The sequence below is a fragment of the Leptinotarsa decemlineata genome, unplaced genomic scaffold (genome assembly GCF_025532065.1).
Source record: "Leptinotarsa decemlineata unplaced genomic scaffold, Ldec_3_MD MMD2_tig00026336_RagTag_RagTag, whole genome shotgun sequence".
NCBI lineage: Eukaryota > Metazoa > Arthropoda > Insecta > Coleoptera > Chrysomelidae > Leptinotarsa > Leptinotarsa decemlineata.
The window spans coordinates 1,893,363-1,908,895 of NW_027412692.1; the positions used below are offsets into that span (position 1 = coordinate 1,893,363).

Below are 15,533 nucleotides of genomic sequence, written 5' to 3' on the forward strand. Positions count from 1 at the left end.
AACCAGTTGTCGCACCCCTACGAAAACCCTCAGAAGTCAAAACTTGTGCGAGCTAAGGACTAACAAGGTCTTACCTTTTAACGTGTCATTCCTAACACGGGTTGGACGATAGCAAGTGAAAAATCGATCGTTCAGACTGGGGCTTGAACTAGCGACCAACACGGCGGTCGATTTGATACCATTCCTTCTATCGTTAACATTTTTTGAGTTGCAAGTATAACACTTTGGCTCTCATTGATAATAATCCCAAAATAAATTGATTTTGCCACCTGAATTGCAGAAGTGCTCCTCAAAAATGATTTTTGTGAATAAAATATATGTTCAGCTGATTAATTATCAGCCATAGTGAGTGCGCTGTATTCGAAAACAATAATATACATGTAAGGCTTTACCTCTGCGACCTCAAGGAGTATTTAGCAGGTATCGGTATTGGAACAATAATGAAATATGTTGTAGGTATAATATGAACAAGAAAACTGATCACTGCGATCGGCGAGAGTCGTACAAGTACTAGGTGGATATTGAAAAAATATAGTCTTATTTAAATTGAAAGGGGCATTTTTGGGAGAAATCTTCATGAGAAGGAAGCAATCCAATTCAAAATGAAACTTCATGCATAGATCATACATGTAATTTCTTATTCAATGTGTATTTTCTGACAAGTATACAGGGTGTCCCTGGACTTCCTCTTTTCCTCTCGTGAATGTATAGACGGGGTCAAAATATCACCAGTACTTCATATAACTTTTTTTCCTAAAAGTCTTCGTAACCAAGTTACGGGCCCTCGAAGTTACAAAATGAAAAATGTTTTTCTTTGATAACTTTTCAAGTGAATATTCAAAATCATCCAAATTTTGGTAATTGACTAAACAAATGAATTCCTTCGATGAGCTTTCATGCAGGAGTCAGTTGTTTTGCTACAAAGTCAGGAACGGACTACCCCCGATGGTCCACACCCCAAAACTTTGAAATGACAGATATTTTTCAATATTTTTCAACAAATTAAGGTTACTTGGACAATTTTATGAATAAAAGTACTCGTGTGGAAAGTCGATCGGAGCAACGAGTCTTGATAAAAATGTAGTTTCACTCGACGACATCAAACCCGCTCGTCCACCATTATTTGAAATGAATAATTATCAAAGCAGAAATAATAATGATAACGTTAATTCAACAACATTTATCCTGAGATGTCTACCATTATTGGAAAATATTAGTTTTTAAGGAAAATGGAAATGATAGGTAAAATGTTCATAACGAATTTTTATAATGCAAACACGTTTAACTAACGAAACTCAAGAGCCTCAAGAGCAAACAGAAATGAAAAATCCGCTACAGAAACTGCTCGATATGACCACCTTCTCTCTCTATACATTTTCTTAGTCTGCGAAGACACCCTCTCTGTACTTGAAATAGCATTCCAGGGTCGTTTCGTATGGCTTCACAATGTAATGTTATTCTATTCAACAATGCATCTCTTGTGTGAATAGGTGTAGCGTAAACAAGGCTTTTTAGATGCCCCCACAGAAAGAAATCCAATGGATTTAAATCCGGAGACCGCGATGGCCATGAATATGGCCCACCTCTACCAATCCATCTATTGTGGAAAATATGGTTCAGATGGTCACGCACAATCAAACTAAAATGAGGAGGAGCGCCATCATGCATAAACCACATATCTCTTCGGGTTTGCAATGGAACATGTTCCAAAAGTCCATTCAAATCGTTCTGAATGAACTCCAAATAACGTTCTCCATTCAATCGGTCCTGTAGAACGAATGGTCCTATAAGATGGTTTCCTATGATACCAGCCCAAACATTCACGTTGAATTTCCGTTGGTGTTTGGTTTGCAATATCCCATGGGGATTTTCTTCGGCCCATATATAGAGATTATGAGAGTTGATAACTCCATCTCTACTGAAACCTGCTTCATCAGTGGATAAAACTCGATTAATAAAAGTCATATCCTCTCTTTGCCTATCCATGAACCAATTGGCATATTCCAGTCGTGCTGGAAAATCTTGAGGTGTCATGGCATGTACCTTCTGGATGTGAAATGGGTGGAGCAGTTGTTCCCTAATTATTCTATGAATAGTGGACTTGGATGTATGGAACTGTTCTGATAAATTTCTGATGCTCATTGAAGGATCATCAAAAATCTGTTCAAAATCTGTTTTTCCGTTAACCAGCTGTCGCACCCATACGAACGACAACCCTCAGAAGTCGAAACTTGTGCGAGCTAAGGATTAACGAGGTCTTACCTTTTAACGTGTGATTCCTAACAAGGGTTGGACGATAGCAAGTGAAGATCGATTGTTCAGACTAGGGTTTGAACCACCGACCAACACGGCAGTCAATTCGAGTGAGTGAACAAATCACCCACGCCGAACCGCTTGGCTACCGACCGACCATCAGCGACGGCTTCCAAAATATTTTCCTCCAATACAACGGTACGTACAGTCCTAGGAGCGCCCTCACCACCTCGTTTTGGCAAAATTGTACCTACAATAATATCGAAATAAAACAAAGTGCTCAAATTAATTATCAATTATTACATACCTGTCTCCCTCAAGCTGCGATCGACACGCTCGAATGTTTCTCTTGACGGTACCGTTCGATTGGGAAAATGCTCGGAATACAGACGACGAGCTTCTGCAGCATTACAAAATGCTCGTCCATAAAATACATGCATATCTGCATATTCATTGAATGTAAACTGTTCGGCCATATCAAAAAAATTCAAAATATCCTATAGAATATTGACAATACAATGATAGTCATATGATAACGCACCACTCAACAAAACAAAATCGCATTCCAGTTTCTCATTTTTTATCAAAACTTTCTAAAAGGTTGTTTTGTCAACATCTGTGAAAGAAATGGAACATAATTATTCCCTGGATATTTTTCACCTGATCATGTGCAGCCGTTTTTGTAGTTCATTCGTTTGCTTTTTATTAGTATAGTAAATATTTTTTCCGATGTGCGTTTTTTCAGCTAAATTTAGATTTGTGTTAAAGAATTTCTCTTATAAAATTATAATTATCAGTGAAACTCCTCAACAGTTTAGCTGTGAAGAAGAATTTGAAACATTCGAATGTTGAGTTTCATGAGATTCAGATAACTGATCAACACGAAACGTGATTATTCCACACGTATTATGTACATACAAAATATGGAATAAATTCGATATTTCATAGTAGAGTAGCTTGTTAGTTTAAAAACACCACGAATCTACAGAACTTGATATTTCTTTTGAAAAAATATCTGCTATCACAATTGTGACTTAAACTTCCATATAGGTACTGTACTTTTTGTTTACGACTTCATTTTAGCATACTTTGTATTATTCCTGTTATAAATGTTGTTGAATTAACGTTATCATTATTATTTCTGCTTTGATAATTATTCATTTCAAATAATGGTGGACGAGCGGGTTTGATGTCGTCGAGTAGAACTACATTTTTATCAAGACTCGTTGCTCCGATCGACTTTCCACACGAGTACTTTTATTCATAAAATTGTCCAAGTAACCTTATTTTGTTGAAAAATATTGAAAAATATCTGTCATTTCAAAGTTTTGGGGTGTGGACCATCGGGGGTAGTCCGTTCCTGACTTTGTAGCAAAACAACTGACTCCTGCATGAAAGCTCATCGACGGAATTCATTTGTTTAGTCAATTACCAAAATTTGGATGATTTTGAATATTCACTTGAAAAGTTATCAAAGAAAAACATTTTTCATTTTGTAACTTCGAGGGCCCGTAACTTGGTTACGAAGACTTTTAGGAAAAAAAGTTATATGCAGTACTGGTGATATTTTGACCCCATCTATACATTCCCGAGAGGAAAAGAGGAACTCCAGGAACACCCTGTATACTTTCAATCTCCACACTTTTTATAGTAAGCTCGAGCTTTATTCATACGGTACACACATAAAACCATATAAAAGTTGGGTTGGTATTTTTCAAAATTCGCTACTAGATCTTATTTTTCTCCTTAGAAATTTTACTTATAACTCAGTTCATTCTCAAGTGACATGTAGAAGCTCGTACTTATAATATCATAAAAAATTATCCTGTATACATTGAAGAGTAAAGGGCATTTCAAAAAGATGGTGCTCCTACACGTTACAGCAAGATTCGAGTTGAAGGGTTAGTCATTTGACACAAGTTCTTTGAACTATTTTTCACTTTTCTATCTTTATACAAAATAACTATACTTCCGAAGGAAGAAAGCAATGATCACACAAATATTTGTATATATAATCAACTTTTTTTCTCAGATATAACCTGAAAAAAAATCCCATCTTAGCTACTTTCAAACATGTGAACAATGAATTGAAAGAAAGTCCTAAATAAAATGAACAGAATTTTTTTTCAATACAAACTGAAAGTTAAACGACTACTTTCAAACATATGAGCTTTGAATTACACACAAATCGCTTTTTCCTATTCTCTTGTTATTTAATTCTTTGCAGGAACACTACACAACGTAATATATGGATAATATGGAAGAGTCACCAAATATAACATCGATATAAAATTTTACTCACACTTTACATAAGAAAATTCATCATCCTCATCCTTATCTTTATGGTGTACTATGGTGTACAAATCAAATCACTATATTGATCCTATATAACTTACAAAGTTATAGGATAGGTCAAATTGCATTTTGTACATATAGAGTAAAATCAAACCAAACTTACATGAAAGATTCATCAAATGAATGTGATGGAGAAATGAAATTACGGAAGATTGAGAAATTCATCTATGGTATCTGTTTAAAAATCTGTTTAAAATCTGTTTTTTCATTACTCAGCTGTCGCCCCCATACGAACGACAACTCTCAGAAGTTGAGAAACTTGTGCGAGCTAAGGATTAAGTAGGTCTTACCTTTTAACGTGTGGTTCCTAACATGGTTGCAGAATCATCCCAGCTTCATCCAGATAAATTCTCTCGAGAAAAATATCTGGTCGAGGCGGGAATCGAACCCGCGAAATTGGCCGCGGTGGTAGTGCGCCTTCTAAGGGTGGTTTTTAAAACCTGAATTCTATCAGTAGTTTTTAATGTGTCGGGCACTTTGTTATCAAGTTTTAGCCCCAAGTAAGAAAGTGAGTTAGGCGTTATATTATATTCGACGGGATTTATGTAAAAATCATTGCACTTTCTTGTATTTACATTATGGTAAGATGAAATGCGATGAAAGGTGAATGAATACACACATTTGAAAAATGTGTGTATTCATTCACCTTGTTTGTATAAATCTCTGCAGGATGTTCTCTGATTAAAGACTGCTAAAATCCGTATTATCTTTTTATGGACAATAAATATATTTGGAGCCAATGAAGAGTTTCCCCAAACTCAAATGCCATATCTGATTCTAGATTCTATATGTGCATAGTAATAATTTACTAACTGTTCAGTGGTTAATATCGGCTTGAGATTTCGTATCAGATACGAAACAGAACTTAGTTTCAATATCAGTTTATTACAATGACTCTTCCAGTTCAGACAATTATCTAGCGTGAGACCCAAAAATTCACATTCATCGGATAAAGAAAGTGTGTTTTCATTCTCATTGATTTTAATTTCTAGATTTGAACAGATTTTTTTCCTGTGATGAAACCGTACTAACGTTTTTCGAGAGTTGAAATGAAGTGAGTTGGCGGCACCCCATGAAACCAAATGATTTGACACGGTGTTACAATTTTCTTTCAAAATTGTGTCGTCTTTGTCCGAAATTAGAAGTGATGTGTCATCTGCATACATAACGCACGTATTCTCAGCAACCGCGGCCCCTGCATCATTACAGTATAATATAAATAATAACCGTCCCAACACTGATCCTTGAGGTATTCCAATGGTTGAAACTTGAGTATTTGAAATACATTTATAATGACTATTTTCAGATCTATGATTCACCGAAACAATGTAGCGATGTAGGTATGCATATTCAAATATTTTTGAGAAACTAGATGGAACAGTGAGGGCCTATAGTTATCTAAAAGATAGCGATCCGATTTTTTGTGGATAGGTACTACTTTGCCGATATTCAATTTTTCGGAAAACACTCCTGTACTAAAGGACAGATTGACTGAGTAAGTCAAATGATACATAATGTACTGCAAACTTGTTCTGATCAAGAACATTGGGATTCCATCGCGTCCAGAAGAACTTTTATTCTTGAGTTTATTGATTAGGAGAGATAACAGTTCATTATCTGTAAAAGGCTCAAGAAATATAGAGTTATAAACATTAGTAAGATGATTGATGTGATTATTGGATGGGTTATTATTTTTAATCTCCCCAATTATCTTCATTGGGGTAGTGATGAAAAAATCATTAAAAAGGCAGGATATTCTCTGAGCATCATTCACAACCTCACTTTCATGTATTAAGGAAATATCAGTCATAGTTATAGAAGAGTGTTTTATACTATGTGTCACCCGTCAAGACGTTTTTGTGGGATTATTGGATGCCACTATTTCATTCTGATAATACCCGAAGTTCCTGGACGAAAACACTTTTCAATGTTTTCTCATCAATACCATTTTGAATTCCATCTCAATGAGGAGAAAATAGGTTTTGGCTTTCTTCTTTTGCATGAAGATTGAGAAAGAAGTAGGAAGCTGAAAATGTTTTTCCTAAAAATTAATATCTGCTAAACAATACCTTCTTTTCAATTTAAACTTGACATACATTGAAAGGGGCTTTCTGATTCTCCATCTTCACACAAAAAAGGATGAAACATCTTTTTCTTCCAGTTTGTGAAGAAAACTTAATAGGATATTTCACACATTTTTTGTACGATGATGGAGATGTAGAAAGTCAGAAACGTTTATTTTCCACAAACTTGACCAAATTTTTCCGAAAAATTACTTCCCTGGCAGTTTTTCCTTGTTAATATACCCTGTATATTAGTAAATTTTTAACATTCTAGATTTCTGACAGTCACTCCGACAAATTTTGACCTTTATCAATGGTCTTTCCAGTAACCATTCCCGAAAGGGGTTCATCCTCCAGGTAATGAAATAAATTCGTTGAAGCAGCCACCCTTCGCCAATCCCCATTACTCGTTTCCTTACGACCAACCCTTACGGCGCTACTGGAGGGTGGCAGAGCGACCGTGAAACTAATGAATCCAGAGGGCTGTACGACTTGCACTGCGCTAAGACCACTAAAACGTGAATTACACGACGCTCTGTTTATGGTACGCGAGTCATGCACAGATGTTTCAACCAGAACCTTAAAATAAGAGGAACGATTTGAACTCGCATCATCCACTAGTCCTGTATGTGTGGATACAGTCGTGAGACATGTGACAATCGACTAAGTTTGACGCGACCTATCAGTTCCGATAATGTGCGAGTTGTTTGACGTTTTTATTTTGTGTTTTTGTGAGAAGTTATTTTGAGTGTTTTTGTGATTTTTTCTTTTTAATTTGGATAAAGCCAGTGGAGCGACACTTTTAAGGTAGGTGGGTATATTCAATAATTTTCTGGTTAATCTTGAGATGGTATAGCGATGGTATAAATTGAGAAAAAAGAAGACCAGTGATTCGACACTATCAACAAATTATATCTCTTAATAATTCTCTGTCATGCTTTTACTTGAAAGGAAGCATAGAAAAGAGAAGAAAAACGTTAAAGTAATAAAAGCTCGTTTAGTTAAATGGACCTTACTCTGAATCTCGAAAACAAGAAATATGTAACCCTACCAATTAAAGAAAACAATTCACCGAAAATGGCCAAATTACTTTTACGGAAAATAATTTGTCACGTTCCATCGAAGGTGAGAAATACATTTATCTTGGGAACGAAATTATTATATTGTTACAAATTCTTGAGCATGCAGGATTTATAATTCACCAAAGTGAATTACTTGATACCAATAAATCATTATTTCAAATAAAAATGAGACATTGTCTGAATGCCCTGCAGTAAAATTTTTAAAAACTGTAGGTCAAGAACCATTTAAACTTATAGAGCTTCAAAATTTTCACCTTCAGAGTATATCAGAAACAAAAATTATATTTTCCTTTGTAAGAAAAAATAAAAAAGGTACTCTTTACGGCGATATACTAAAAATTTTCTTAAAATATCGTGACAAAATTCATTTTGCTATTTTTTCCTGTTATTCTCTCTGGTTCTTCATCTTTCTTTTGTTGCTCTTCTTGAGTTTGTATTTGTGTATCATGAAATCAATCAAACAGTTGACTATATCTACAATAAGTTACATACAGTACATTTCTTTAATGTCCTCCCCACATTTATTTCTTGAACGGGTCAACTCAAAAAATTGAAATTTGGAATAATGAAATTAATGCATGAATACTTTATTTTGAAGTGAAATTGACAGATGAAACTTTCAAGATGGCCACTGGGCGCCATCTGGGAAAAAAATTAAATGGAAACGGGGGTTTTGTGACACATCTTTTTAAAGCTCCTGACAAATGCTCCACAACCCTACTACAAAATGGCTGAACTTTTAATAATTGCCTGAATACATTGACATTTAACTACATAATATGAGGTAAAAAGCTTGGAGTCAGTTCAGAAGATGATCGAAATGGTTGCCTTGAACTTCTTGACATATGAACGATATTTCACGCCGAACATTTTTAAACACAGTAACGTCAATATCACCAAAAATATTTATTATTCTCTGCCGTATATCCAATATTGAAGCAGGTTCACTTTCGTACACCTTTTGCTTCAAATAACCCCATATAAAAAGTCCAAAGGTGTCAAATCTGGCGAGCGGGTTAGCCATTCTGTAGGACCTCGACGGCCAATCCAACGACCGGGAAAATAGTATCCAAATAGTTTCTTAGTTGTCTGGAGTAATGTGGTGATGCTTCATCTTGTTGGAATACAATATCCATATCGAATTCATTAGGATTCGCTTCGACGATTTCAGTGATGAGAGGGTCACCAATAGTTTCCAGCATATTCAAATACAGTTCCCCTGTTGCATTTTGATCAATAAATAGAGGTCCTACAATATGGTTTCCCAACCAACCCTCACGGGTTGGTGTCTCTCCAAATGTCGTATTGACATTTTTGTCATTTTTATAAACAAAAAATAACTCAACAAACCTTATCGGGTTGTTGGAATTGCCGTATGGCAGATAAAAAAGGATATTTCTAGAAATAATGATATTAATGTTTTTGTCTTCAGGAAGTTATTAAATGTTCCGCCATTTTGTAGCAGGTGAAGATATTGACTTCATATTCTAGGATTATGAAATATTCGTGATATATGAAAGATTTGTCACAAGATCCCTCTTTCCATTCAATGGCGCCCAGTCGCCATCTTGAAAGTTTCATCTGTTAATTTCACTTTTGACCCGTTCAAGAAATAAAAGGGGAGGACATTAAAGAAATGCACTGTTTAGTAAAATTATCTGGTTCATTCATACTGGTAGATTTTATTACGAATCATAATAATATTGATTCATACAGACTTATTTTATTATTTATTAATATTAATTATCAACCATTATGTTATGTGTATCCTAACATCTTTATGAACATACACTCAGTTCAGAACAGTTTAAAATCTGTTTTTCCGTCAACTCCTACGAACGACAACTCTCAGAAATCGAAACTTGTGCGAGCTAAGGATTAACGAGGTCTTACCTTTTAACGTGTGATTCCTAACACGGGAACAGTCTCCCAAGCTTTTGAGAAGCAGCCTTTGTAATTCCAGAGACATGATTGTGACAAGGCATATTGGTGTTCATTTCAATTCTCAACAAACTTATCGAAGCAGAAAGCGGAATTGTTTGTCCTGACATTATTATATCCGCTTCGGAGACATCTTCCTCTTGAAGATGCTCACTTGAAGATCGAAACACGTGTCGAGGTGTTAAAATAACGGTTTGGTGTTGGGAGAAAACTCCAATAATATTCATCAATTTTTTAGACAAATAAGTGATAGTGGCTTCAACTTTTTGCTCTGCGATATCTACTAGTAACAAACACTTCTATTACAGGAAAAACTTAGACTGTTCGTCCATTTCGAAACGATTATAAAGAGTGCAGTCAAGGCGATTTTTGAACAGTAAGGGATAACTTGTACAAAAATTAACTCTGTATTACATTTCTCAAATTTCCCTTTTCTTTTCAAAACCGTTCGTCCGTCTTTTAAAACATTTTAGCAGCTGGAAATGATTGAACTGAATATTGCAGTACGTCTATTGCTTACCTCCATTTACTTGATTAACCATAAATTTGATTATAGTGATGTCATTATGATAATTTGCCCATCAGCCAACAGCAATATTATATATTTATCACTGCAAGGATTTTTTTGTGTGCGAAAACGTATAAGACATCGAAAGTTGCACTGAACGAAGTGTCATTCGAGATACCGTTCTGCTATAATGGGATAAATGAACTGAAACATGCAGAAATATTGAAAGACTTCCGTAGAGCTGCTCGGCTTCCAGTAGTAATTTGATCTCTGCAATGAATATGCTACTTTGGTATTTATATTTTTTCCTTTAGTTGTTATCCGCAACAGCCGGTTATGACAGTGGCGTGTACAGAATTCTACGGGTAGCCAGTGAAGGGGAAGTCTGTCGCATTTAGGGTTTGTAGTCTGAAAGATCAATTAGTTTTTTTATTGACTTGTTTTAAGCAGTTTCACCTTACACAATTTGAAAAACTAAAAATTGATAATTGTGTTTATTCCTGTGCTGAAAGTTTTATTGGTTGAACTATCACTATCAATAGTGCATGAGAATGAACATAGAGATTACATAAAAAATAGACAATCAACAAGGATCAATATTGTAAGAACATAATTTGAATGATTGCCAATAAATTCCGCTTTAAGAGGAAGTCCAAAGAATCAGGGTATATTCTAATATTTGGAAAAAAAAGTATTTCAAAAAGCTTCTTAGAAATACTCATAGATCATACCTAGCTACCAGTCTTGAAAAAAGATACGGATAGTGGCGAAATAGTCAAAAGCTGTTGCGTTTGATATTTCTAAGGTATTTGACCGTGTATGGCATGGCTGACTAAAATTCGATACTATGGCTTGTCAGGTCATTTTTGTGTATGGCATTCTCGAACACTTTTACAATCAACACTGGTGTTCCCTAGGGAACCATATTGTCTCCTATCCTCTTTTTATTGTGTATCAAGGACTTATTGGAAAACCAAGAATCCAATATATTGCTTTGCTGACGACAGCACACTTGTCTCGTCATTCCATTTGGATTCCAGGACATCGGCTGCGGTTGTACATCTTTAGCGACAGCAGGATGTTGCACATCTATGAGGATCTAGAGGTGATTTCGTTTGAATTCGATGCCACAAAAACCCTGGCATCGGTTTTCATCAAAACTCTGACATTATTATATCCGAACCGGATATAATTATATCCGAACCGGATATAATAAAGTCAGAGCAGACAATTCCGCTTTCTGCTTCGATAAAATTGTTGAGAATTGAAATGGACACCAATATGCCTTAGCACAATCGTGTCGCTGGAATTGCAAAGGCTGCTTTTCAAAAGTTTGGAACACTGTTCTGAACCAGAGAACTGTACACGTCTCAGTAACTTTTGATGCTTTGGAGTATTTTTCTCATGTATGGAGCTTCGCCCTTAAGCATACCTTGAGTATGTTGAATTCTATTCAGAGAAGAGTCATTCGCCTTCTTGAAGACACAAACATCACTTGCAACCTTGATAGTCTGGAATATCGAAGAAAGGTTGGAGATTTATCTCTCTTTTATAGATACTTTCACGGGAGGTGTTCAAGTGACTTGGCATATTTGATTCTACCAAGAGCCGTACATATCAGAAATACACGATGGACTGTGACTACTCATCGTTTCTTGGAGCGCCTCAATAATTTTCCTGTAGTGCTTGTGATTCGGTCTGTGAAAAAAATTAGATAGGTGGAAAACGAAGGCAAATTTTATCCTTTAAAACGTTTCTATATATCTATATAATTTGTTAGCACTCTTTTGAGGAACAAAATTATTGAATACGACAAGTTACTAATGAAATGAACGTTTTCCGAAAGGAAAATGCTAGGTACAATAATCATTGTATGAAATGATAGGTACAATTACTGTACCTAGCATTTTCATAAAAAAACAATAACTAGAGAACGGTTATAGTTAGGTACATAGTACCTGTTATGAAATCAAATTATTTTTCCCGACCTATTCAAAAAATTAACCAAATACAGGGTGTTCCATTTAAAAAACACAACTTCCATATGTCACACTTTTTTGAGTCACCCTGTAGACTCTAAAATCATTTTCTTTTGCAGCCTCAATCAATACACATATAATGGAATTCAGAAATTTCGGAAAAAATTAATGGTTTGGTTTACAAGGGCCATGTTGTATGGGCTGCCCAACCTTGTATAGTAGATTTGTCAGATTGAACAAAATCAAGCATTTATTGTTTTATTGAAATTATCCCTTTGAATTCCGACAGAACTTGTGACAACCGTTAGGCAATTTTTTTTTCGTAATCTTACTGAATCGATGAATATATAATGAATGTTTTATCAGGTTTCAAATTCTTCAAAACACATGCCCCAACGATTAACGTTAATTGCACACCCATGGTTACACGTCTATAGCCGCAAGCGGACATTATCAATACCGATAACCCTCAACATTAGTGATAGGAAGGAAGGTTTCCACCCCAATCCTGCATCCGTACGATACGATTCAATCAATCGATATCACGACGTGAAATCGAAAACCTCAGGCGCTGTTTCATCCCTGAATAAACACTTCGTTTCGTACGACGTCTGACAAATGTGGCTTCCCTTTAGGGGGAAAGATATTGAAAATCTCTCGACTCAGATCATCGTGTTTTGAACATGCCGTGTTAACTAATGGGAAAAATCCCTACAGAATCTTGCTATAATCAAAAAGTGTTTCTACAAATATGAAATACCTAAAAAAAGTAAATTAGTCCTCAACAATCAGATGGTTACTCGATAGTTCATCAAAGTTTTCAGCAACTTTTTAAGACTTATAGAATGCATTTGATTCCGTGCAACATGTAGTTTTATTTAGAATTTCATTAGTTTGGATAGTGGAATAAAATACAAGTAAAGATAGAACAATTGAACAAAAAATAAAAAATAAAAAGTTAAGAGATCCCAAGCCGAGTTAATTCACGACGTTTCGATTGTTAGTTATAACCAAAGTATTAAATAGTTTTTCAAAGTTTGCTTATGAAGGTGGTCAAAGAGACTTCAGACTTTTAACTTTTTAAACAACGATGTGAAGGGGAATTTATGAAGTAATTTGTATTAGTTTATATTGTACAGACAACTTGACCGCTATGGTAAAGAAGAATAGTATTAGAGTTATTGAAAAACTACTCAGAAATAGAACGCAAGGAATCAAAATTGGTAATGGGGCTGGACCAATAATATTTCCCGTTCATGTCAACAGCACAACTGTCATATGTAATTTCATTGGACACATAATATGCTATATAGCCTTTTTCTATCAAGCAATGTTTGATATGATACATTATAGTCAGCAGATAATGGTCTACATGAAATAAAATTCTGACTAAATTACAATAAATTGAGTTCGAATATTTCCAAAAAGAAATTCCTGCAGTCTGAAGGTCAACATAATGTTACAGGCAATACCTACATGTGAGGCCTGTTGAGATGTCATTGTTCTACGATAGAAAAAACACCAGAACTAATCTATAAAATACTAATTGACTTCTCTTCAAAAAAATCATGCTCAGAGATATAGTATGACTCCAGAACAACTGAAAGTAGTAACCCAAATTGAAAAAATCAAAGAAAAAAAGTTTTTTGGGTTTTCTAGTTCTCCTAGTTGTCTGAAAATATTATTTAACGAAAATCTGGAATTGGCCGCAGTGGTAGTGCGCCCGACTCACGATCGGAAGACCGTGGGTTTGATTCCTGCCTCGACCAGATATTTTTCTCGAGAGAATTTATCTGGTTGAAGCTGGGATGATTCTGCAACCGTGTTAGGAATCACACGTTAAAAGGTAAGAACTCGTCATAAATTCTATTATTCATTAGATCAGCTGTTTTCACTTTTCCACATCTCTGTCGTATTGAATACAATTTTTATTTTATAAAATTTGATTTTATTATTCAATATGAATGGGTCCGTTTTTCCATGAGTTCGTCCTTCAAACGGTTAAATAACGCTATTCAATAGTCGCTGTGGATGATTTTTCTTTTTTCAAGGTAGTCGTTGAATATTATACCAATGGCATCCCAAAATAATGATACCATAACTTTGCCAGCCGACTGCTGTGTTTTTGCACGCTTTGGAGTCGGTTCACCACATACTCTCAGATGACGATCGTATTGATTCTGATAATTATGCGGCATGTTTCATTTTTTGTCACATTTCGATGCCTAAATTTGGATTTTTCACGGTGCTCAAATAAAGTTTATCTAGCCAAGCTGTTTGCTCAAAGTGTTCTATCCCACGGTCCCACATACTACCTACTAGTCAGAAAATTGTAAAATTTGTACACGTTTCTTTTGAAGGTAAGTTTCAACCAAAAATTATACGGATTCAATACTAGTAGCGCCATCTGTATGTTAATCTACGAACTTTCCTGCCCATCTGGTATTTGCCCATCTGACAACTGTAGATAAATAATGATCATACAACTAGATGTTCGGAAAATTATGATCCATTCATTAGCCATGCCTAAGCCATGCATAAGAAAAAACTGTTTGAAATTGGTATTACCTTTAACTCAAAAAAATTTTAGCTTGATTTATTTGATGAAAACTACATTTTTAATTATGTTTCAGCAAAACTTTGAGTGATGAGTAAAGATTCTACAAGAAAAACCTAGAAATTAAAATTGACACTTGCATATACTCTTATGATATTTTAACTTGGGACACTAAAAAAGTGATTCAATCAGAGTTCAATCCATCATTCAATCAATATTGTTAAACTCTACAGCTCAAAAATTCAAAAAGCTTTCATAATTGTAGAGTAAATAATTGCAAATCGGTAACACTCCCCACACCGTGGGGTAAGTGATCATTGGGTCCGAGAATCATGTGCCCTGAGCAAGCGCAGTGAGCCAAGAATGACAGCCTTCTGCATCTGTGCGGCTAAGATTTCTGCCTTAGTGCGGCAAGCCGGTATGATTTTAAGATTCGAGAGAGAGAGGACATCATTCCACCAAGGACTCCAATAATCAGAACAACCATCTTGACAGAGTGATCTGGATCTGGATATTATCATTATTATCATTATTATTATTCCATACTCACGAGTGCCCTACACAATTGATTCAGTATATATGAGTATAGAGGTTCGGAAATAGGAGTTGCTGGACGCAAGGAGAACCTGCCCATCGATAGATGGGCAAGATGTCTTGAAACAAATGACTATGGAGCGAAATGGATCGCCCTGTTTCTTCTTTACTTCTGCAGCTAGACAAGAAAAAGAAGTCGAAATCTTTGCCGAACAAGGATGTTATTCTTGGCTTGTTTCGTCTGCTTCTTCTTTTTCGATT

General features: G+C 35.4%; 1 protein-coding gene across 2 annotated transcripts in view; it reads left to right on the forward strand.

The window, feature by feature from the left end:
• The window catches only part of DAAM (disheveled-associated activator of morphogenesis-like protein), a 256,447-nt gene that overhangs the window by 22,359 nt on the left and 218,555 nt on the right, over positions 1-15,533 (forward strand). The window contains exon 1 of one of the 2 annotated variants that reach the window (XM_074183215.1): positions 7,309-7,478. The exons of the other annotated variant lie outside the window; for it this stretch is intronic. The gene's annotated coding sequence lies outside the window, so the exon portion shown is untranslated. Of the gene's footprint in view, positions 1-7,308; positions 7,479-15,533 lie in introns of those variants that run through there. 2 annotated transcript variants of the gene reach the window in all.